This window comes from Meriones unguiculatus, chromosome 11 (assembly GCF_030254825.1).
Source record: "Meriones unguiculatus strain TT.TT164.6M chromosome 11, Bangor_MerUng_6.1, whole genome shotgun sequence".
NCBI classification, from domain to species: Eukaryota; Metazoa; Chordata; class Mammalia; order Rodentia; family Muridae; genus Meriones; species Meriones unguiculatus.
In genome coordinates this window covers 90,665,717-90,691,386 of record NC_083359.1, presented here as the reverse complement: position 1 = coordinate 90,691,386, position 25,670 = coordinate 90,665,717, and the positions used below count along the sequence as shown (strand labels likewise).

Genomic DNA, 25,670 nt, shown 5'->3' with positions numbered 1-25,670 from the left:
CGGTGCCATTGTTTCGGTCATCATCAGGATCATGCCTATCATTCATGTCTAAATCAAAGACTGAAAACACACGCGGACAGCTCACAGCAAGGTGGGAGAAGTTGTTGGTGTGTGTGTGTGTGTGTGTGTGTGTGTGTGTGTGTGTGTGTGTGTATTTACTGGATTGAAAGCAGCATCATACCAATATACCCACCTCACATTGTTCACTGGGAGTAAAATGAATTAGGATTCTGGCTTGTAAAAGGAACTCACATCTTGGAAATCCTTGTGGGAGCTGCACCCAAATGCCTTGCCATCCTGGAACTTCACAGGGTCTTACAAAACTTAGAGGGTAGGTCAGCGTTACAAAGACCCTTGCAAGGGAACCAGCCAATCCAAAGAAGAGAGGGTGGAAGTTAAGTTTCTCTCAGAAAGTGTTAACTCTCTGTTTATTGTTGAGTCAGACTTTCACTCTGTAGGCCAGGCTCTCCTGAACTTAACTATGTAGCTCAGGCTGATTTCAACTCAAGATGATGCTTCTCCCTCATCTTCCCAAGTACTAGACTTGGCTAGAAATGATGTGCTAGACATGATGATGGTGGAGAGAGTAGCAACACAAACAATGGTGATGATAGGGAACACAGCCCCTGTCTCAGACACTTTTCTCATCTTAGACTGTGCGGATTATATACCTTCAAAATTAAGATGCTGATGATAATGTAAAAATGGCATGAGAGGAAATTAAGAATAAATTCAATTTGCTGCTTGCCAGCCTTGGTTGGACATTGCTTTCTTACAGAAACGAATGGCCTTTCCAAGTTAAAAATTCCACATCTCAACCCAAACCCTAGCAAGTTATTTTGTGGCTTATTGATAAACTGAGTGTGAAGTTTATTTGGAGTGCTGAGTGGTGTGATACACATCTGTATCTGCACTAGGGGGTGCTGAGGCAGGAGGATCTTGTTCAAGGTCATTGAGCTATATAGTGATACCCTGTCTAATAAATGAAAAAAAGAAAAAAAAAAAAGAAAGTTTATATGGAGAGTCAAAATAGCCAGCATAGCTAACTCAATATTGACAGAGGAAAACAGGTAAAGTGTGGTAAATTTAAATATGTTTTTTGTTTTGATCCCAAGTGTGGGCTGTGGAAATGTTTTTGATAACCCCCAGTGAAAACAGCCGTGTAAAAAGGTTCGTGATGTTTGTCACCTAGGAACTCATGTGGGGCCATGGTTTTTATCAGCTGAAAACATCCTGTATGGACTTTGGGAGGGCATAAAATAGCTCCCAAGTAAAGAGAGGTCACTTTGCAACTCTTGGCTTCTTCACTTTACATCACATCGCTCTGAGATGGTACTGGAGAGAAAACACTGCAGAGAATGCTTTGAGGTTGCTGTTGATTTGCTGGCTTGCTGGCTTGCTATTTAGCTGGACTTCTGGACTATGGATGAGTGAGATTGATCTTGCCCCTCCCCCCCCAAAAAAAACCAACAAACATCCCTAACCAGCAGGCAGTAGCTAGAGAGATCTGAGTCTCTTGTCCCTACTAAGTTGTTTTCTCTTCTAATGAGTAGTTGTGGTGGGGGTGGTTGGAAGGGAAAGAGAGGTGTTTAAGAACCCTAAATAAAGAAGATTTTTGAAAAATCTAAGTCTACATTGGAGGGCTGTCATGAATTTAGGGTTTTCTAGAAAGCTACAGTAATCCAGGAAGTGCAGTACTGGCAAAGAACAGACAGATAGTTGTACGGAATAGTGTGGAGAGCCGTAAATAGAGGCACATCAGTGCATTCAAAGAGTTTTGGACAAAGGCATAAGAGCCGTACAGCAAAGACAAGGAAGTCCTTTGTCTTAGCAGACGCAGTGAATCTAGACAACCTTGGTATCCCTCTCAAGCTAACTCAGTGTATCACAGAACCAACTGTACATTTGAAATTCCATGGAGGAGTTAGTTGACCAGCTAGAAGTCGTTAAAATCAGTAACTTCCTTCCTCCTAAAGACAACGTCAAGATAAATGAAGGTATATTTTGCAAACACAATGCACGCAACAATAAAGAGAACAAACAACTACTTCAAAAACAATAAAATACTTGAATGTATACTTCAAGAGAGAGGGTAGGTGAGCACAGAAGACATTCAACCGCACAGGCCAGCGAGGAATTGCAAACTAGGTTAATGCAATATACATACGCAGTTTCTTGTGAAGCAAAAAGTACTTTCACCATAGACGGTAGCATGTTCTCGCTCTAATATTTGCTTGAATGAATTGGAAGATTGTAGCCACACAAAACCTGCACGTGAATTTTCGTAGGAGCTTTATTTATAATTGCCCTAATCTTTGGAGTACCTAAGATGTCCTCCAGTAGAATAAGAATGAACGTCGTGAGCATAGAGCACTGTCCAGTTCTAAAAATAGCAGTGCTAATGTTGATTATAGTTTTCATAATTTGTTAACAAATAATTTATTATCAAAATAGCTTATAAATGTCAGGAATGGTGGTGTGTCCTTACAGTCTCAGCTCTGGAGTGATGGAGACAGGCAGGTCCCTGGGGCTCACTGGTAATCCAGTACAGCTGAACTGATGAGTAGGAAGAGAGAGAGAGAGAGAGAGAGAGAGAGAGAGACCCTGTCTCAAAAAACAAGGCAGAATACAAGGAATGACACTCAAGGTTGACCTCTGGCCTTCACATATAAGCATATATACGTGAACAGACACACATGAAAATGCATACATATACACATTTATAACTTGTTATAATAAATAAAATAATTATTCGACAATATTAAGTAATAAGTAAGTGAGCTATGAGGCCATGTAAAAACATGGGGGAAGCTCAAATGCATGTGACGAAGTAGAAGAAGCCAGTCTTCACATGATGCATTTTGTATGATTCTGGCTGCATCATATTCTGGAAAAGATAAGACCATGGAGATAGTAAATATTAGTCATTACCAGGCACTGGGGAGGAAGGGATGAATAGGTGGGATTTTTGGGCGTTGAAACTATTCAGTGTGATACATGGATACATGTCATTACCCATTTGTCAAAACCCACAGATCATCAATGCCACAAGTGAACTCTAGGGCAAACTGTGACATTGGCATCAGTGGTGTGCCACTGTAGGCTTGTTGGCTGTAGCATTTCTACCAGAGTAGGGAACAGCACTAATGGCCCAGGAGGTTAAACTCATGGGAGGGCAGGTAGCATATGGGAAAAATCTCTGGTTTTCACTCAGTTTTTCTGTAACTTAGAACTGCTCTAACACATGTGTAATTAAGAATAATTTTTTTCCCACAAGCCCCTAAGTCCTAACCATCATTCTATATGGTTTACCTCTTTCTTATCTGAAGGAAGGACTGTAATGCAACAATAGCCATAAGTTACTTTTGTTTCAAATGACTATGCATTTCTAGTAGCATCATTGTAAAAAAATTGTATTTTAAACTTGAATATTAGTGTTTTATTTAATAAAACTATCTGAAGCAAAAACTTTGAGATTATTGATAAAGGTTCATAGCAGGCATTTGAGCACTCCAGTGGATATTTGATAAGATAAAAATCTCACACAGCAACTATTATTCATACAGTGATCATTTATTTAAGTTGTTTTAGCTATAACAACAGACAGGTAATCTCACTTAAAATCACCTTATGATTGAAAGTGCAGTAGGCCAAGGGTTAATAGGGCATGTTTCTAATTTTAACTTTGCAAACTTTTAACAGTGAGACTTTGTGCAACCACTTTTCACTTCTTTGCACTTAAAATGTTCTTATATGGACTGGCAAGGTGGCTCAGCAAGTGAAGGTGCCTGTTGCCTAGCCAGACCATTAGAGTTCAGCTCCCTATGGTCTCTCCATAGTGAAAGGAAAGAACTGACTCTCATAAGTGGCCTTTGGCCAGCACACCTGGGCACAAGCATACACACAATAAATAAATAAATGTAAGAGCATAATATTCTTATCTATCAGGAACATTACAAAGCTTCTACGTCTTCTAGTTTGGTCTAACCACTGTCTGGAACCAGAGTCCCTTCACAGTAAAGCCTTGAGTCATATGGGCTACGCTCTCGCGGCCACCCCAGTCCTATACCCTCTGAATAGCATCCTTTCTCCCAGCACTTCAGCTAAATAGTTCTCTTCTTAAGGCGCAAGCTCCAGTAGCTCAGATTGTTCGTGGAGCTCAGATCTCATTTCTTGGAATTCCAAGGATTTTTTTTTTTCATTCAGTTGAGCAAGGACCATTCATATCTTAGGTGGTCTCTATAAATCACTTTTTATCATAACCCATAAATGAGTTCTTACTGGCTTCTTAAAATAGACTAAAGGCTTTTTATATGCCTACCACAGTTCTGACTGGTTGGGAGAATTCTTAAGAGGGGAGCAATGAAAGCCTGAAACACCGTTCTTGGGAACATAAAAGAATTCAGTTTCGTTGGCTGGTTATGCTGCCAGATCAGGGTCTCCAGGAGCCAGGCCTCATGGAAATGGGCTAAGCACCGAGTGTGTTGTTGGGAGCTCTGGGTTCAAATTCTGTTTCTCACAAGCCGTGAGAATTGAAGAAAGATAGCGGTGACTTCATGAATGTAAAGCACAAAGAAAGAGAGCCACAGCCTTCTTATGGGTCTTCGGAGGGGTAGCCTCAGTTCTAAAGATTCGGTGTCGCCTGTATTTCTTTAGGAAGGGTCCAGCTTGCCATTACTACATGAATACTGTGAGAATCTATTTTAGAAGACAGAAAATTCAGCTTCTTGGGTGATCAGTTATCAATGCGCTATTAATATATGCATGACTCTGGGGCTGGATAAAGGCTGGATAGTGGACAGGGGTTCAGTTATCAGCAGCCATACTGCAGCCTGCAAGTATATGTAACTCCAGTTTCAGGGCTTCCACTATCTATTCTGCCTCTGTGGGCACCAGGGACTCACACGGTGTACGGACAGACACACATGTACATGTACATAAACACTCATACAGATACAATAAAAATTTTAAAATATTTTTGAAATGTATAAATAAGAAACTAGGTACTAAAGACACTTTTGTGCTTATAGCTCATAGGCAACCATAAAGCTAATGTTAATTTATTAGTGAAATTAAACAAAAATAAAAACCCTGGTGGTTTCAAATAAGAACACGGTTGTAATGTGACAGACGATGCAGGTCTGTTTGACTTTATCACTAGTGAGGAAGTTAGTGGATGAAATTGAACAGTGTGCACTATTAATTGTAACAGGTTTATTACTTAAATATATTAATACTTATGCCGAGAAGGCTTGCTGGTGTAGGCATATTGAACAAACTGTCTTTGCCTCAGGGGTATATAAAATCAGAAAACCTGGATCTCAACCAAAATGCAGTAGTAGTTAATCCTTCAATGTTAATTTTATAGGGGTATCGTTTGACCATTTACTAAACTGCTGTTCATTTTTGTGACCAAAACCCAAGAAAAGCATCTTAAAGAAGAAAAGCGCTGATTATGGCTCAGTTATGGATGCAGTCCATCACGGCAGGAGGCAGGCTAGGCATGGTGGGGAGTGTGGCTCTAGCTGTGGGGGCAGGGGTGGGAGGCAGCTGGTCACACTGGATGCATCGTCAGGAGCGATGGATGCTGGTACCCTGCTTGCTTTTTCTGCTTTTCCTTTTTATTCAGTTTGGCAGCCCAGTCTATGGGATGATGATGCTCATCTTCGGGGTGTGATTTTCCTCCTCAGTTAACCCTTCCTGGAAATTTCCTCATGGGAAAGCCAGCAGTGTGTCTCCTAGGAGAGTGTAAATCCAGACAATTAAGAGCAAGTATTATAATTGCTTACTCACTCGAAGAGAAGGTTAATATTGTAGTGATATCAAAACTGCTACTAAGTGGGCATTTAACCCAGTTATTAATAGAACCAGCGATGAAATTTTTCTGCTTTGTGTGTTTATGCCTCTGCTCTCCACTTATAAGCAGTCCTTGCTGGTATGTAAGTTGTCAGATTCCAAATCTCGCATCTGCTCACAGCAGGACTGCTGTGACTGAATAGATTAAACTGTCTCAAGCCAAGCAGTGACTCAGTTTTCCCACCATGTCTATTTTCAGATTGGTTCTTGCTTTGATCTGGCTTTTGTTTGGTGTTTGTACAATTATAAACACAAGTGAAAAAGGTAGGTGCTAAGACTGAATGGATGATGGCACTTAGGTATCTCTTGTGCTAAATGTCAAATTAGAGAATTTAAGATATAATATTTTTTAAAAAAAATCCTAGGAATCTTGTGGACTTTAAGAATGCATTGACAAGAACATATTACAGTAAAACTACTGTTGGGTTCTGCAGTGGCTAGTCCTTGTCAAGCTGATGTAAGCCAGTCATCTGGGAAGAAGGAACCTCAACTGAAAAAATGATTCCATCACAGTGTCTTCTAAGCATGTCTGTGCAGCATTTCCTTGACTAATTATTGGTGTGGGAGGGCCCAGCACACTGTGGCTGGCACCATCTTAGGGCCAGTAGTCCTATGTTGTATGAGAAAGCAGGATGATCATGCCATAGAGAGAGAGCAAGCCAGAAAGCAGTGTTCCTCCTTGGCCTCAGCATCCGTTCCTGCCTCTAGGTTCCTGTCTTGAGTTCCTGCCCTGGAGTCCTTCATTGATGGAGCAAACCCTTTTCTCCCCAAGCTGCATTGCTTTATCACAGCTAGGGCAGGAATGGTACTTTTCAGAAAACCTTTTTGATATGCTTTTAAATTTTACTAATGATTAGTAAGTGAAGAGCACTGCTATACCTTGAGGTTAAGTTAAACACTTCACATAGAGAGTCTTATTAAAACCTTACAGTATGGCAAGGTGGAGACTTTTCCTGTTTTGCCTGGGAACATATGACCCTAAGAAAACCTCAAGCCCATGGTATGGATGTGACTGATCTAGTATTTGAACCTGTACCTTTCTCATTGCATTATACAAGTTTTTATTATTTTTTTTTTAATTTTTACCAGCTATTGATTCACTGCGTGTCTTCTTCATTATGTATCGTGATTCTTTTATTACAAGTCAGCATAATTACTGTGTGTGTGTATCAGGCATTGCTCCAGACAATGAATAACAAATTTCTACACAGTATCTGGGGACCTCTATTTGCTTAGCAGCCTCCTTCAGGCAGGTCTACACACACTCTAAGTAAAAAACTGCATTTGACTGCAGATGATTCAAGTACTAGGTTGGGGTTTTGTTGTTTGTTTGCCTTTTTTTTTCTTTAAATCTGTCTTCTTATCTGAACATGTTGATTACAAAATAGCAGTGATGCAACTAAAAGAATTAATGAAGGAAAGAACAGATGTTAAGAGAGAAAGTCTGCTCAGATAAACAGCCTCTTGGACTGTTTGGAGACAGGTCACCTGACACACCCTGTCTAGACCCTCCCTCCTGGAGAGCAGCAGGAAGCCAGTGCAGTGGCAAAAAGCTCAGCTCTGTCTTTATGGAAATTAGTGCAATTCCCTGGGTCCTCTAAGACGAGATAGAACATTTTCCTCACTCACTATTTTCAAAATCTAAGGTCAGTTTAACTAGAAAGATCTATTCTAAATGCCTCTGAGTCCTCAAAAGAGGGTCGTTTTCCTAGTTCTTGACTTGAAGTTTTGTAAGCTTGAAGCTCTCTGCTTGCCTTTAGAGTCATGACATGAATATGGATTCTTTCTTTTATCCATCAAGAGAAATTTCCAGGTACTTTCTAAGTACACTTAATAACGTGTGCTTCCACTTCCCAAGCTTAGTGTGAGAGTAAGAAATACAAGAGTCAGTCAAAAGACCAAGAAGTGCAAATGGAGACCTCTGTGTCTGTGAGAGTGGGGGTAGGTGAAGTGTTTGTCTACCTCAGGACTGAGGCTGGAAGGTAAGAACCGGGAGAAAACGGAGAGGCAGAAAGAGAGCAGAAGTGCAGAGCTCAGCAGTCACACTGCGTGGGTGTCTAGGGTGTCATCAGAAGATGAGCCCAAGGTGATGAGGTACGTGTTGGGGGAGCATGGGGTGACACTGCATTGCACAGTTGTGACTTAGGACATCAGCGAGGGACCTGGCTTGTTGCTGAGTTTGAAACATTTCCTTTCTCTGAAAGCAAATGTTGTCTTAAGAAGATTAACAGGCCAGCGTCTTGGAAGGGGAACTGCGGGGGAGAAGGAGTCAGGAGGGGACATTCATTAGAAAGCTTCTTTCAGAGGTGCAGGCACGGACCAGAGGCTTCAGGTCAGGGTGGTGAAAACCTATGGCAGATATAGTAGGACCTGCTTGGACAGTGTCTCTACTAACAGAGAGCAGAAGGAAACTCTCACGCTAGCTGACAGGGAGTACATGAGAGGCTGTGGGTGTAGTCAAGAGTCTTCAGCCTAGGATCAGAGTTCCAGGTGACAGTGTGGCCACCTCACCCTTTGCTACTGGCAGCGCACATGGCTCTGGAACCTTCGACCACTACTCATTCTTTCTTTTTTCCTTCCCTTGTGTCTCATGGCTTCCCGACTAACTAGGTACCCACAAGGAAGACCACTCCACGGGGACATTTTACTTGGGATATAAAAAGGAATTCTTGCTAATGAGGTTCCCTGATTCAGCACAGCCTTTGGGAATCTGTGACAGGTTAGGAGCAGTCTGGGTTGGGGTGGGGGGAAAGTGGAGAGTTGTGTGGTCAAGTGAATTTGGAAAATACCTTGAGGGAATTAGACAGGTTTCTTTCTTTTCATATGCTAATAAAAGTGTTGCCTCTGGGATGGGGAGATGGCTCAGCTGGCTGAGCACTGGTGCGAACACATGACAGCCCGAGGTGGCTTCCCAACAGCCAGATAAAAAGCTAGTCCTGGTGGCAGATGCCTCTAATCCCAGCACTGGGGAGGCAGAGACAGGATCCCTGCAGTTTGCTTCAGCCAGTGTAGCCAAGTCAGTTAGTTCCAGATTCAGTGATTGTCTCAAAGACAGGGAGGAGAATGATTAAGCAAGACAGCTAAATACTGACCTCTGGCCTCTACGTGCCCCTGCACACATGTGCACACAAATGTAAACACATAGTGAACATTTACAATAACTTATATCCCCCACTCCACAGAGTGTTACTTATAGGGGGTAGACTGTAGCTTACTGAACTATGGGCTCTTTTTGGAAGGGACACCTTAAGGAGGTGTCTGGAGAATTTAGGCGCTTAAGAGTTCATCTGAGAAATAAGCTTCTTACACTAGAAGTTTGTAGTGTCACGGAGAGAAACAAGAGGCTGGAATTTGAGTCTGGAACCTACTAACTGACAATCTGGGGCAAGTCTCTGGCTGCTCTCCACCTCTCAAACCCAGTTTCTGTAGGGTTTTTTTTTTCTTTTCTAAATATTAGATGACTTCTTGAGCCTGTTTCAAGTCCAGAAGTCTGAGATCATGTGTATATGCAGAGGAGGGAAGTGATCTGTGATTTTTCTGCTCCGTAATAACTGGTAGTGGAAACAGGAAGGGGAGGTAGTGGGGACAATGACAAGATCATGAGTAAGATGTGGTTTGAACCCCCGAGCTGATTACATGGTAGGGCCCGCCTGACACTGCTGACTGTGACAGCAGAGACAAAGGAGGTCTGTAGCTTGTTCTCAGGCATCTCTCACGCCCCTGTGCCATGTGATGCTTGGGACAACAGCCTTGATCTAAGGCAATTCCGATTCCCAGTGGTCGCTCACATTGTCTTAGTTCTGGTTCTTGTGTGACCTTGGGTAAGGCAGCTTTCTGGGTTCTGGGTTCTTCATCTGCAAAAATAAAGAAGTTATGTTGGGGCAGAGTCCCTGCTGTTTTGTGAGGAAGAACTGTTTTTCAGTGGTTCCAAGTCTTTCATGAAAGACCTGAAGGACATGGAGGTAGTCTCCTTACCCAGCACAAGTAGACCCCAAGACTGTTCATGGTCTCCTCCTCCTTAGGTCTTCTCAACCATTTCAAGTGTCTGCCCCCGCCTCAGGTGGTTGATTAATCCATGTGTGGACAGCTTTGTACTCACTTGGATGCCAGGCTTAGCTTGCCTCTTTACAGGTCTCCATAGGAAACCAAACTCTTTACGTTCAGTTGTTCTTTATGAACAAGTTCTTCCTTTGGTGTTCCAAGCTTCAAAAGAGTAAGGATGTTAGCCAGACATGGTTGTACATGCTTTTAATCCCAGCACTCAGGGAGGCAGAAGCAGGAGGATCGTTGTGAGTTTGAGACCAGCCTGGTCTAAAATTTGAGTCCAGGATAGCCAAGGCTACACAGAGAAACCCTGTCTTGAAAAAACAAAAAATAAACAAGCAAACAACTCCCCTTCCCCCCCCCAAAAAAAAACAACCACAAAAGTAAGGATGTGTTCCTGATCTCATGAAGGCTAGGAGGTCAGGCTCATAGGACTTTTTCCTTTCCTCCTCCTGTTCTACTCACGGGCCCACTCTCAACCATGTCTACATTATTATTATGCTCTACATTATTTCTTGCCTCTGATGCTTGTCCTTAGCACAGGTCAGGCTCTGTCTGGTTATTACGCCCCCTGTCTCCCTTTTTAAAGTCTCTCACATGCCAGATTCAGCCCCACAGAGCTTCCCACAGCCTTTGCCTGAACTCCCCAGGCTGCCAGCAATCCCAGCCCTGCTTCCTCACCTCAACCATCTTCCAGCTGTCTCCCTGTTGCTTACATGTTTCTGGCTTCCAACCCCATAACTCGTCTATCCAGATTGCTCCCCTTGAGCTTTCATCCTTATTCTTCTTACCTGATGAAATCCTAGTTGTAGGTCAAGAGTTAGCTCAAACAATGCTTTCCTTCTCCATCAACAAATCCTCAGTCCTGTCAGGCGCCCCTCGGGAACCATCATAGTCTCGTTTAGGTTTCTTGGCAAGTCTTTGGAGAAAACCCCGAACATGACTACTGTGAAGACAAGGAAGTGGGACTCTGGCTTCGAGAAGCCCACAGCTGTGGTCTCTGCTGCTGGGTCTTAACTTTCTTCAGAAGTGCTTTTCTTCCTCGCCATCCTTGTGCTTGAAATCTGTATCATGATACCTTCAGTAAGGACCAAACTCTGTTCCATACTGGCTTGGCCTGACATTCTTTGCTGCCATTTTCCTGAGTTGAGATCCCTAGAAGATGAAAGGAAGTCCCTAGGCTGCTAGGAATGATGGCATGGTGCTTTATCTCCGTATCTGCACTGCTGATGTTTGCAGAGTTTAATATCTGAGGGATTCAGTGTAAACCCAGTTAATTGTGTGAGTTGTTTCCCCTTTAGCTTCTACATTGGGGAAGTGGTGAGCCAACAGGATTACCCATTTGCCACCTCCGCACTGCAGGGAAATGGCTTTCAGAAGCAGGACCTGGCACTCCCTTCATGTCAACAGGATGTTGACGGGAGAGTATGTCTCGAGAGAGAGGCTGCTGTTTGTAAACTGCTCTGTACACATGTCCTCTGATCCTCAGGCATGCTTCCCTAGTAGTGAGCCCTGCTGTGGAATGACAGGGATCTAAGGCAAAGATGAGCTGTTTCTCAGAGTTGAGAGAGTTCAACTGTGTGATTTGTTAGGAAACCCGAAGATGGAGAAAACTGTCTTTAGCTACACAGCATCTGTTCTTACTTTGTGTGGCCACTCTGTGCCTACTAGGAAATGACACTCATGTAGGCATTCTGTAACCCACTGGAAGCGTAGGGCAACACATAGGGCTCTCTCTCTCTCTCTCTCTCTCTCTCTCTCTCTCTCATGCACACACACAGAGGCATGAGTCTCTCTCTCTCTCTCTTTCTCTGTGTATACATGTGGTCATATCCATCTAGTGGGACACAAGAGTTCAGTGGAAAGGGAGGCAGCTACAAAGGAGGCTGACTTAGAACTTGCCCCAACTTGTAAAACAGAGGAACCAAGTGAAATGCACAGTTTGCTGCCATTTGACCTTATAAACTTAAACTTAAATCTATACATTCACAGCAAGCAGAGCAAACACACACACACACACACACACACACACGTAGAGTATTTCTAGAAAATGACTCAGAACAGATAAGCCATTCTGATAAGGCAGAGAGGATGATGGTCTGAGGTGCATGTGAGACAGCTCACCACATGGGATGCTATATTGGATCCCTTCAAGTCCTCCAGGCTCACTTGGAAGATCCACGTGATAAAGTTATTTTCATGATAGTGCCAAAATGTCTCTTGCTTTCTCTCCCCCCCCCCTTATTCTCCTGTGAGTACACGGAGGAGCTTTCCAAAGGTTAACTGACATGTGATACTGTAACAAATTGAATCCAGAAACAGATATGATAATCCAGCTGTTTTTGATGAAGCCAGATGTTTGGGATATTAAAAAATGTAAAATGATGTCGTTCTTCTCACAGAAGTTTCTGGGAAAAATTATTTTTCACAGTAATTAATATTTCTCTTAACATAATTGTCACCAAAGAATATATAATAAATTTAAAAGGCTGTGTTTAAATCTATAAATTAGTCAATATCAGGAGATAGAAATGAAACATCTCTGGGACTCATCCAGTCCCATCAGAGCCTGGGGTGCTTGGAAGCTTTGTGGATGAGGTTGCTAAGAAGGAAAAAAATGTGAATGAAGTGAAACTTTGCAATAAAATATTGCTTTTCCTTCCCTCCTCCCATCAAGGGAAATCTACAAGTGGCCTGACATTCGATGTTCCAGAAAGTTCTGAGGCTTGTTGCTTGAATTCCTTTAAAGAAGCTGAAATAATAGCAGAGGAGCAAGGGCCTTCTGTCTTGGAGGATTCCGTTCTACAGAGAATGTCCTGCACCCATTGATGTAAGTAGTCAGAACATGTGGAACTCTGTTGCCTCATGACACCGGAAGTAGTGGCAATCAGGGTGTGGCTCACATTGAAACTCATCTATCTTGGTTAATTCCCAATACTCATGGGAATGTTGGATTCCTGGGTGTGTTTTCTAATATTGCAATCTCATTAACTTTTCTAAGTTTCTTTCTATCAACAATAATTTGAAATGACTTATGAGAAAACAATACTGAGAACTGCCAAAACTGGGATCTAGCTCAGCGATCGGTAACACAGTTTTAGAGGCGTAAATAACCGTAACACCTAACCTCGGAGCCAGGGCAGGTTTGTACGCGGAGCCAGGACTCAGCAAAAAGAGAAGCATGCTGCATGCAGAGATTTTTACCAGTCTTCCCAGAGGGAACTTCTGGCTGGCGAGACTTCTCACGTCATGCTTCGGGTAGGGCAGATCTCACCAGTGAGCCTAGCACCTTGGCAGCTTCGCAAATCGAGACCTTTCTAGTACAGAGCTCACTGATAGCACAATCACGTGTCTCTCCTGCCTACAGCTGTATTTCTAGGATCTAGCGCAGGGGCTGGCACATGAGGGATGCTCAGTGAAGACTCACCGCCTTGTCTTGGACATGGTTGAGACCTTCCTTTTCTAGAGCTCACTGAACCAAGATGTACCCTCGCCTTAATTCCTGTATCTTCATGTGGCACATGGAGGCTGCCCAGTGAGGCGTCCTGACTTGCTTTGCATTTCCCATACACTTTCTAGATATTGTTGAGCAAATCATGTGGAATTGTGAGATGATTGATTCCTGGGCACAGGGAAAGTTCAGTATGCCCTCCCCCTCCTCCTTATGGTGCTAAGTCAGAGTTTAATGAATTCTTTCTACAGGTTGACTTATTAGTCTCCCTCCTACTCTCTTTCCTTTTCTTCTTTCCTTTGACAAACTCTTCACCAGTGCCTTCACAGAGGACATTTCAGAATGAATAATTATAGCTGTGCTTAGCCACTAATCAGAAGTTACTATAGGCTTTCTTTATCCCATTAGATTGTCAAGCATTATTTATCTATGAATCACTCTGCTCTACCTTTGAGGGACTATGACTGTAGTCTTGCTTCTTCTGTCCCCAATATGAGATAACTCTTTCAAGAAGCCATCATTTCAATATATAAGGCATGTGCTAAATATAGCCCAGGTGGCTTGGTTTGGGTCACGTGTCTACCCCACTCCACTCTGCGGCCGCCATTACTTTCATGGTGTTGTACCTGGAAACCATCTCAAGTATGTTGGTTGGTTACTCCAGGTAAAAGTGCTTTTTATCAACAATTCCAGTTCTTCTGAGCTCCCACAAACAATAGGAGAGCTATTGGGGAGTGTGTGTGTGTGTGTGTGTGTGTGTGTGTATGCACGTGTGCATAGTGGAGTGGAAAATCTAGAATCAGGAAAAAGGACAGAGTGGAAGATGAAAAAACATGGGGAGAAAGTGAGCAGACAGAGGAAGAGAAAGGGGAAGTGAGAGGAAAACAAGTTGGCCAATTATATCTTCATCCCCAAGCTCAGGTTCTGTAGCAATTGACCATGTCTTGCTGGAAGCTCTCATATTCACTAGGGACCAGGCTCTGTGCCACGAAACGTATCCTTTAACCACATAAGCAAGCAGGGCTTCAAAGAGTTTAGTCACCCAAGGCTATAGTTAATTTCAGCTGTCAGAACCCACTACGCAAGACTGTCAAAAAGCAGGCGGCCACACAGGTTAAGCCTTGCACTCCAGATGACCTACTGACAACTCTTTTTCCTGCATGTTTCAGTTTGGATGCAGATTGTTTGGTCTTCTAACTCATAAGAAAACAGGAAACCGATTACTGTTAAGCAGTAATCTAAGCAGACTGAAACAGTAACACCATTTCTGGTTGAGGACACTGCCAACAAGAATTTCTTCTTGAGTTTTCAACTTAATTTTCCTTCATGACTTGAACCTTCTTTCCCATCACAGTGACCTAAGCATGGTCTGTTTCCGATTCATCTGGGATGGGAGACAGTGGTACCATGTATCCTGGAGGACATGTACTCTGGGACATGAAGACAGTACTGCCTGGGGTGTTGGAGGTGGGAATAAGTGAAGGTTGAATTGAGAGAACTCTGGGAGCCATCTGCTGACTACCGAGCAAGCTACGGCAGAGATAAATGAAGCACTGTGGTCACGTGGATGAAGATCTGTTTCAGGATTATTGTAGAAAAGGTGGGATTGGGATAAGTAATTAATTAGAGGATACTCAGCTACTGTAAGCATGCCCCCAGAGAGTGAAGGGACTCACTAGAAATGGAGGATAGCAGTTCTGTCCGAGGGAAATGGAGGTAAAACACACCCAGGTTGACATAGACATTTCTGAGCTCCAGCGATGCTCCAAAAAGCATCAGCTTGGGACAGATGTTGGCAACATAAGCAAAGCACTGGCAGCTGCAGGTCTATAAGCAAGCTCTTCCGTTGCTGAGATTCAAGAGCTTTGGATGATATTTTTACCTAGTAAAATGGGGATGACAGTTACTGAGTGTCTGAGATATTCGAAGAATTGTGGAAATGGTTGGAAGGGAAAGAAGTAGAACTAGGTAAGTGAGAGACAATCTCGGGTAAGCTATTCATGGGTGAAAGGAGATGGAAAGAGAGAGATACACAGACAGACAGACAGGTAGACAGAGACACAGACAGAGAGAAAGAAGTGGAGATGGAAAGGTGTCAACAGCACTTGTTTCTGGAATATTATACAAGAATTGGCCTGCATTTGGAAGATCATGGCGCTTGAGCTAAACTTTGGAGCTAGGAAGGACTCCAACATGCAGAAGGGAGGGCATGATCGGTTGTTGTTATTGGAGCTGACTTAGGCCACAGGGACCCACTGAGACCTGGCTGGGCACGTGAGGTGGAGAAGAGAGAGGAAATAACAGTCTACTTGGAGCAGAGGGTGGGTGGAGGAGTGCTGGATAAGGTTGCAAAGGAGAACAGCTGCCAGAGGGGCAGAGCCCTGACTGCTGGCTGGGATATGACATCTGGATGCCATCTTGGGGACTCAGCATTTGTACTGCCCTTTCTCTGGAGTGTCGGGTGATGGGGGAGAGAGAAGAGTGACTTTACTTTTAGAGATGTTTGCTCCTGATGTCTGTCTTGTTGAGTGAAGGTATTTCTGAATGAGGTTGGAAGTGTCATTAAAAACAAACTTTCAGGGACCTATTTTACTTGGGGACCTAACACTATACACACATGACATGTTTTGAGCTAGTGTTTTCTAAGATTTCAGTCTGTTAGCTTCGCTTTGATCTTTATTTAAGAATCAGTCATAAAGTCCATTGCTCTCTGAGCAGACCGTGAGCTGCTAGCATGAAATATTATTTTCATAGTTTCAACTCTCAGTCTCTTACAATTTTTCATATCATATTGAATATTTTAACTTCAGTCGTGGGCTGTGGGACATAATGTTAAACATTCCTTGCTGGCAATGTTCACTGAACTGCTATCGGAGCCTGAACCTAGCCTAAGTCCCTGCTTCCCTGGGGCACACTCTTGGTTCCTTCCTTCAGACAGATGATAGGGAATGAACCGGGAAGACATTTTGAGTAGAAGTGTGTTTGATCTTAACAGGTAAAAGCATTTGCCACAGAAGCTTGATGGCCTGAGTTTGATCCTCAGAACCCACAGTGGAAGGAGAACGCTGACTCCCAAAATACGCCCTTTGATTTTCACATATGAACTGAGCACCCAGGCCAGCACACACATACACACACACACACACACACACACACACACACACACACACGCATATGCGTGCACACTCCACCCCTCCACCCATTAATAAAATTTAAAAAAAAAAAGGTCCTTGTATGGGCTCTTTGTCACCTGTGCTTTTCATTGGAAAGGCATGTCAGCTTCAGCCCAGCCAGATTCAGATGTTTCATTCTAATTTCCAGGGAGAAATTAGAATGTGTCTTGTTTGGGCCTCTTGAATTGTGAGGGGATGGCACCCACGGTTCCTACAGCAGCTGCATGAGTATGCCAAGGGTACAAGACTGCCCACAGTGATAGGAGACAGGATTTAGGTCAAGGAATAGCAGAGGGGCTGAGACCGGGCTTCCGCTCCCCAGACATGCAGCAGAGTCCGGAGGTTGTGGGAGGAGAAGGCAGGCCCCACGGAGTCACTTGCGGATGTGAGCACTCTGCTCTGCTCTTCTTTGAGTCATGAGGGTCCTAGCCTGGCTTTTCTTCCAGGAAAAATTTCAAAGGAGGAAGGCATGGGAGGAGGCAGAGTTACCTGGAGCCCAAGATGTTCAGTGAGGGATTCTGTGGGAATCTGCTACAGCCCTGTTTTTAAATTTCTTTTTCTTTTTTCTTTTTTTTTTTTTATGTCTGCTTACCTTAGCACACAGATGATATTTTGAGAAGGTAGATTAGATCAGGCACATGTGGACAGTCCCTTCTTCTCCCAACCTGACTCATGTTTTGCCAATTCTGAGAGACTCCTTGCATGGAAAACTACCCGACCTCTTCCAGGGAGCCCTCAGGGAATTCTTTAAAACATTCAACTCTCTCTGTGTCTGGGTTAGTGCGAAAGGAGAAGAACTCACCCTGCAGATCCCACGGGGCTTCATGTTGCAAAAGCACATGATTTTGTTTTCTATTAAACCACTGCAAAGTATGCCTTTGTCCCCTTGGAGGTGACAAAGAATTGGTGTCACTCTTTGAGTGATGTTGTGAGATGTTATAAATCCCGTTGTGGTAAGGCTTGATGTCACTGCAGTGTGTCAGAGAGACTGGAAGGGAGGGCAGCTCGGAGCTGTGGGTGCCTGGTAGCCCAGTGCGAGAGCAAGGGGGCCCGCAGTCGAAAGATGCCCAGCAGAAGGGAGGGGAAGGGGCTGTGACTGCCCTGGAGGGTGGTGACCACAGTGCATCAGCTCTGGGAGAAACAAAGGGCAGTCTCCTGCAGCTGCAAGACAAGGGGCGGGGATAGCACCCACAGGAAGACAATGCGGAAACGCACAGGCCATGTGGATCAAGAAAGCACCATTAATCTTTTTTGTTGCAAAACTGTACTTTCCAAAGCCTTGACAAGGACACAGAGGAAGCCTCAGGATGAGCACTTGGGCCCTGTGCTAGGAAATGATCAGTGGAATTTCCCTCCGTAAATCCCAGAATGGGAGAAGCTGGGATGGCCTCTGAGAAAAGAAAGGGCGTGATACTGATGGGAAGATGGAAGAACATGGGGATGCTAAGTGTAGTCACGGAGTGAGAGATAAACCCTCCCCCGCTGTGAACTAATTTTATGGAGATTTTTCTTTTCTTAACATGGGGAATATTTATTAACTAATAAAAGACTACTAAAATAGGAGAAACTACTTTTATTCAATAAAATCTCTACTTGTTTCCAATCCCAAAACTGTATACTTTTTTTTCATGTATTAAATAATAAAAAGTAGAACTCAACCAGACCAGATGTATGGATGACCTTAAAACATGTCGGTACTGTTTAAGAATTTCCAGTTTATGGATGCACTAAGGGAATACTTAAATAACAGCCAACTTCATACATAAAGACACTTATTACAACATTTTGTATATGATAATTGATAAGTTTGTATATGATAGTGATCATTGCCAATTTTGAGGTTACAATTTTAGGTGTGTGTGATAAATCTTCCAGTGATGGTCTCTTGGAGTGTGAGATAAAACAAGATGATTTTTGAAGTTTTGTATGAAACAAAAAAACAGAAGCAACAAAGTCATTTTAAAAAGTCAACGCATAGATATCCCCAAATGTTAATGTTCTCCTTTGGTTTCCCATTGCTATAATGAAATACCGTGACCCAAAGGAACTTGGGCTGGAAACAATTTATTCAGTCCATCACTGAGGGAAGCCAGGGCAGGAGCTCAAGGCAGGAACCTGGGGCAGGAACTGAAGCAGAGGCCGTGGAGGAACACTGCTTATTGTGTTGTTCCCATTCCCGGGCTCACACTCAGCTCCCACCTGCACGGGGGGGGGGGGGGGGGGGGAGGGGGAGGGGGGAGGGCTGCTCACTGTGTGCTGGGTCCCCAGAATCAATTAGCAATCAAGAAAATGTTCCCCAGACATGCTCATGGGCCAGCGTGAGGCCGGCGGTTCCTCAGTTAAGGGCCCTTCTTCCCAGGTGTGTCAAGTTGGTAATCAAGATCCGCCATCACGGTTGAGAGTGCTTACTTCCAGATGAAGGTCAGGGGCGCGTCTTTGGCTCTTTATATGATCAAACGGTCAGAAATGTACATAAATTACTTTTATGTGAGAAGAAGAATACATAACCTTATGTAAGTTTTGAAGAGGGGACAATGTTAGGGGAACAAGTGTGCGTTTTCTCTCTAGAGAGAATACACAAAATCCTAGGGAATTTTCTTCTTCCTTTGTATTCTGAGATTTTTTTTTTTTTAAGTTTCTAAAAGATTTTTCTTTGCTCAAAGTTAAATTCTTTGCACAAATCAAGCCAATCCTGGCTAAACAATGACAACAAGAGGCAGAGTTTGTGTTCTGCTCATACCTATGGGATGCCCTTGACTTCCACGGAAGAGAAGGCCCACACAGCTGGATTGCTGTCCACAGCTGAACTTTCCAAGGTCAGCACCCTCTGAGGTGCCCTCCATGCATTTTCCCCAAAGCTCTTTTGGATTCGCCGTCTTGACCATGCCCAGCTTCCCATATTGGAATTTGCATTTGTTCCTGGGGACAGCGTGCTCCCAGCTCCCATGTGCTGAGCGCTGTAAAGGGTTCCGGTGCTACTTTCAGCATGAGCACGCTGGCTCAGATGTCTGGTCCTGGCAGGTCAGTTCCTTCTCGGGGAACTCACAGTGTACCAGTGAAACAAGGGATCTGAGGATATTCACTAGGGGCTCCCAACAGTTCTAGAGCTGAGTGAGCCTTGTTTCTAGGTGTGCACCTTCCCATCTGTGCTATGGCTGCCTGAAGGGAGCTTTCTCTTCCCTTCCACCTTTCAAATGCTGTAGTTCCTGAGTCATGTTCCATTTCCTTCTTGATCTGTCCCCAGTGGTTTCAATTAATAGTGGCTGTGTATGGATTTTGGGCTACTCACATACACTTTTTTTTTTTTTAATTGAAATCATAGCACATGCAGAGAATACGACAGACAGTATAATTTGAATAAGAATTCAACACCATGGGCTCGGACGACTTAATTAAATGGAATTTAGGACAGAACGGCAACATCTCTAAATCTGCCAGCTAATTAGCAGTGCAGAAGACTCCAAATGGCTTAAGTACAGAAATCTTTTCTGGTTCCTCTTCCTGGAACCAAGTATGGTGCAAAACACATGGGGTACATCCCTGAAGTATTCGTCAGATGAATGAATGAGCTGCACAGAGGAGAGACAGAGTTGATGGCGGCAGGGGGAGTGTGGACTAATGAAGAGCGTTCAGTGCCATAGCGGAGTGGGTGATGGGTCATTGCTCAGACTTTAACCACTATGAGGTTAATCCACCCAGCTGTGTAAAATGTGTGTGTGTGTGTGTGTGTGTGTGTGTGTGTGTGTGCGCGTTCGCGTATGGGGGAGGAGAGTTAGTGGGTAAGAATCCTTCCCTTTGGGTGGTGCTTACTTATAAGCCCAGATACCCCCACTCTGTATGCTTAGGAGGACAGATCATGTATAAAGCCCGTGTGGGCTGCAAAGTGAGTTCAAGGCCAGCCTGGGACAAGCTAGTAAAATCCCTTCTCTTAACAAAAGTTAAAAAGAAGACCAGGGATCTAGCTCAATGATAGAGTACTTGTCTAGTTGGCGTGATAGTCTGGCTTAATCCCCAGTGCTGGGGGAATGAAACATTCTTGCTGTAAAGAGAATGGATGTATATGGATGAAAAATGGATTCTCTGGTACATGATTGCAGCTGGAGAGCTAGCACTTACGTACATTTTATTTCCTTTAGGTATTTTTTTTTGTTGTTATTATTAAAAATCCTGAAAATCACTATCATATTCACCTTACCCTACCACTTAAAAATTATATAATGTGAAGTAACATTTGTCTTCCTACCCATCTCTTCTAATGCTGCAGAGATGGCTAGTTGCCTTGACCTTACAGTTCTTAGCATATCTCCAAAGTTACATGCATTATATCTATGCATGCATAGAACCGTCTCTGCCTCTGTTTCTCTCTCCAAATCGACTATTGTTTGGATGAAAACAAAATCACTTACTGTTAGAGTGTACCATAATTTATCACTTGTCACTACCTACCAGTGATTTGTGGTTGCAAACATGTTCTGTGACCACCCTTCCACCCTGACAAATAGGCATCTGTAAGCCTGGGGTAGAGCTTACTGGACTAACTAGTTATTTGAGCACTTACTCTTGACTCAGAAACACTGTGAGAAAGAATGGGGAGATTGTTACTCCATTTACAGACGAAGAAAACAGAGTACAAGTAGGAAGGGGGGCCTGCTCTAGACACAAACAGGCTCATCCTAGTTTGTAGCAGATCCAGATTTACTGATGACTTGAACTGTGGCTCAGAACTCCTTTCATCTCACTTCAATACAACCACAAGGGGTTTTATTGAATAAACCCAAAACCATGAAGAGAGGGATGGGCCAATGAGCAGACTCTTGCATTAAATTATGTTTAAAAAATAGCACACACATACAATTCCCCAAACCTCAAGGTCAAATACATTTGGAAGATATCCTTTGGAGCAAATATGTTAGTGATGAGAGAGGGGCCAGTGTAGGATGACTTGCTCTTCAACTAGTGGCCATCTTTTTTGCAATGTCCCCAATATGGTAGCCAGAGAGTAAGCATGGCCTAGGCTGCAGAGGTGCAGGAGGAGAATGTCAAAGGATGTGCATACCAACAAAGGCACTGCTCTTACCCTCCAAGGAGGTGTCTAGGGTGTGCCTGTAGGCATCTGGGTAGGATCAGCTGTAATTGGCACTTCCCTCAATTCTCTACCGGAAACACCAGCTTTGTTATTAAAATTCAGAGAAGCAATCAGTTGTTACTCACAAACAAACAAGCGTTATCACTGAGAGGTGAAGAGCACAGAGGGGAGGCTGGACAGAGGGAGAACAATTCAGTGTGAACACAGTGGAAAATCTTAGGAATCTGGGCATGGGACTAGGGATGTGAGTGAGTCATATGCCTTGGGTACAAACTTAAAGATGCCGAAAGTAAAAATTCTGAAATTAAGATAAATACACATGGTACATACTCACTTAGAAGTGGATATTAGACATATAATATAAGATAATCATACTAAAATCTGTACACCTAGGGAAGCTAATCAAGAAGGAGGACCCTGGGTTAGATGCTCAATCTTCATTCAGAAAGGCAAAAGGGATGGACATCGAAAGAGGGAGAAAACAAGGAACAGGACAGGAGCCTATCACAGAGGGCCTCTGAAAGACTCTACCTAGTAGGGTATCAAAACATATGCTGAAACTCATAGCCAAACTTTGAGCAGAGTGCAGAATATCATATGAAAGAAGGACCTGGAGGGGACAGGAGCTCTAGAAGAATAACAACAGAACCAAAAAATCTGGGCCCAGACATCTTTTCTGAGACTTATACTCCAAACAAGGACCATGCACAGAGATAACCTAGAACCCCCGCACAGACGTAGCCCATGGCAGCTCAGTGTCCAAGAGGGTTCTCTAGTAATAAGACCAGGGACCATCTCTGATATGAACTCATAGGCTGATTCTTTGATCACTACTACCTGAGTGGGGAGCAGCCTTACCAGTCCACAGAGGAAGACAATGAAGCCAGTCCTGATGAGACCTGATAGACTAGGGTCAGATGGAAGAGGAGGAGGACCTCCCCTATCATTGGACTGGAAGAGGGGCATAGGAGAAGAAGAGGGAGGGAGAGTGGAATTGGGGGGGGGGGAAGGGACTAAGCTGGGATACAAAGTGAATAAATTCTAATTAATAAAAATAAAATTAAAAAGATAAATTATATCTAAATTCAATATTTAGTAACTCAACTGGCAACTAACAGTCTGTGGCCAAAAGCTTGTTTGTAAGTAAAGTTTTATAAAAAAAAAATCCATTGAAAATGAAGGTTCAGGAGTAGGGAGATTCCAGCTTATACTTTGACTTTTAAAATTCCAAGTTAAGCCCGTGAAACCACAGCCTGTAACCTATGAGAAAATCTTTCTGAAGAAAAAGAACAATGGATTTGGTTGTTTCTATTAGTTGTCTAGGGATTCTACAATGAGTTACCAGAAGCTGTGTGTTTAAGAAAACAGAAACTTACAGTTTCACAGTTCTGGAGGAAATGCAAAACCAGGATGTGAGCAGAGCCAGCATCGCTTTGGAGGTTGCAGAAAGGTGGCCCCTTCACCCTCTGGCTGCTCATGGCTCTTGCACCCATCCAGTGTTCCCTCTGTGGCCACCAGCCTCCTCCCTGCGTTTGCCTGTTTTCTCTCATAAAGACGCCTTGGATGATATCCAGAAGGTGAGATGTCAGAACATCTACAAAGACCCCATTTCACAATAAGGTCCTGGAGGCAGGCAGACTCAGACTCAAATCTTTCTTGAGGTGGAGAGCACACTTCACCATTAGGTAGAAACATATGCTCACAGGATGGTGATGGACTGGGGGAACAGACCTTTCGTAATTTAAATTCCTAAGGAAATGCGGGACAGGTTCACTAGGATGCTTACATTACAGTCTCCATAACTGACACGAACAGCCACAGTGGTCTATGAGATGTCCTAATTTCAAGTACTCAGCTGATAACACAAAACATTGGTTCTAAATTATGTATTTCTTTTGTTAAAGTTTTACTCTTCTGGTACAAGCAGTTTCCTAAATTATTTCCATTACTCCCAAGTGTAATAAAGTTCAGATTTTTTTTTTAAAGTGTAAATTTGTCAACTAGGGCAAAAATGTCCTTTGTCAAATCTGGTGCCCTGACTTACAGCTCACAGCGTGTGGCTGTGGTACCCGTGAGGCTGGTTAAAGCTTTGAGAAACAGTTTGCTTTCTTAAAATGGTTCAAGTTCTCCCCGTAACCTCATTCATATAAATGCTTTGCTTTTTAAAACTTTTTATAGTGGAAAGGTAAAATTGAATCCGCTCTAGTTTAATTCATTTTCCCCCTTACTGTAAATTAAAAATAAGTGGAATCTAAGTGAATATAGAAAAATTTGGAAAAAAAAATGTTTAGGGAACTAAAATGTTCCAGGACTTGGGTTAGGTGGCTACAGGATAGTGTGGATTTTCCGCCGTGGGTGAGATTTTAAACCTACTTACACACCCAGTATTTTATCTACTGGTGTGAAGTATGGACTTTCCTAGAGGCAGGGGAGGGAATGGATTATAAATAAGGGTCTTCAAGTCTGAGATTCACAAGAGTGGTCAAGGTGATAGAATTGAAGAGGAGAATGTCAGTGACCTTTGAAAGAAAAGGTTGTAAGTTCAGCATTTTCTCCAATTAGCAGAAACCAAAGGCATTTCATACCCCATTGGACTGTGGCCTCTCTCTCAGGTGCGGATACACTCACTGGTGCTTAAAACTTGTAGTGTTACGCCCTCGGCTGGACCTGGACAAACAGGCTACCCGCATCTGGCCCCGCCATGCACATTTCTGATAGTTTTGAAAACTGCATTTCAATTTAATTGATTTCCTTTGTAGTCTCATGTTCTTTGTATGTGGAACCATATCATTCCTCGCAAGGGTTCTGGGTCTTCATTAGACTGCAAGAAGTGACCCTGGTAGCCATCGGCTCCCAGTAGCTCCTCAGAAAGGGGGAGGGTCTCAGGAGCACCTCTTAGCCATGATGATGTGCTGAAAGGCACTTGCACCGGTCTTGAGCAGTTATCCATAGCTGCTGTGTGGTCATAGTTGTAACTTCCATGACCTATACGGAAGAGTGTTCCCCAGCACTTGCTTCCCGTTCTCTGCCACTTAGAGTCTGTCTGTCCCCTCTTTCCCAGTGTTCCCTGGGCTTTGGGTGGGGGAGGGATATAGATGCCCTGTTTGGGGCTGGGCAGAAAATATTTTTTAATGAAACATTCTCTTCCGTCTTCTCACAAGGTTCCTCTTCAGGGCACTGGAACTACCAAGTACGAATGCTTTGTCACCCCACCATCAGTGCAGAGGAAGGTCATACAGAATCCAGACTTAGGGCCTTGGTTCTTTTTTTTTTTTTTTTTTTCATAAAATTAGCAATTTTCTCCTGAGCTTTCTCAGTCCTTCATTGTACTTCTAGAAGAATCCATCTCAATAGCCTTCCATAGGCGCTAAGACATGTCTGAAGCCCACTGTGAAGTCAGTTTGGGCTCCGTCCTACATGTCTGCAATGTGGAATCTTGCCAGGGCTCTGGTTTCAAACAGATAATTGCGAGAGCCTGTTATCTGTCATAGTTTGTAAGTGTTGTTTTTCTTCTTATTTCCCCCACATTTCAAATTTTTGGAATTTCAGTTGGTACCTTCTCCATTAATTTTCTCATCATTATAACAAAATACCTTAAAAGAAGCCACTTGTGGAAGGGTTTATTCCAGTGTATGGTTTGAGGGGATGGTATGACAGCAGGTAGCCTTGCAGTAGCCTTGCAGGTCGTTTCTATGTGTAAAAATCAGAGTGTGGACAGGAAATGGAGCTGGGCTATCACATCTCAAGCTCTTCCCCCAAGTGACTCATTCCTTCTAGCAAGACCCCACCTCCTAAAAGTTCCATAACTTTTTACAACAGCTGGGGGCAAAGTGTTCAAACACATGAGCCTGTAGGGGACTTTCACAACCAAACCGTAGCTCCCTTGAGTTTGTAACCTCTAAAATAATCCTCTTCGTGAGCTAAAAGTATCCTCTTTGATGCATATTTCTTCTACTCCATCTGCGTAGATGAATGGAAAGAGCTTGTGTAGTTGTGTGTGGCTGGAGTTCGAGTTTGAAAGATCTGAGCTAGACTTAATGACATGGCAGGAGAGAAGAAA

General features: G+C 43.4%; 1 protein-coding gene across 2 annotated transcripts in view; it reads left to right on the top strand.

Annotated features, from left to right (window-relative positions):
* Positions 1–25,670, top strand: part of Ddr2 (discoidin domain receptor tyrosine kinase 2) — a 131,124-nt gene that overhangs the window by 6,228 nt on the left and 99,226 nt on the right. For both annotated transcript variants that reach the window (XM_021640615.2, XM_021640616.2), the window contains exon 2: positions 12,578–12,730. The gene's annotated coding sequence lies outside the window, so the exon portion shown is untranslated. The remainder of the gene's footprint in view (positions 1–12,577; positions 12,731–25,670) is intronic.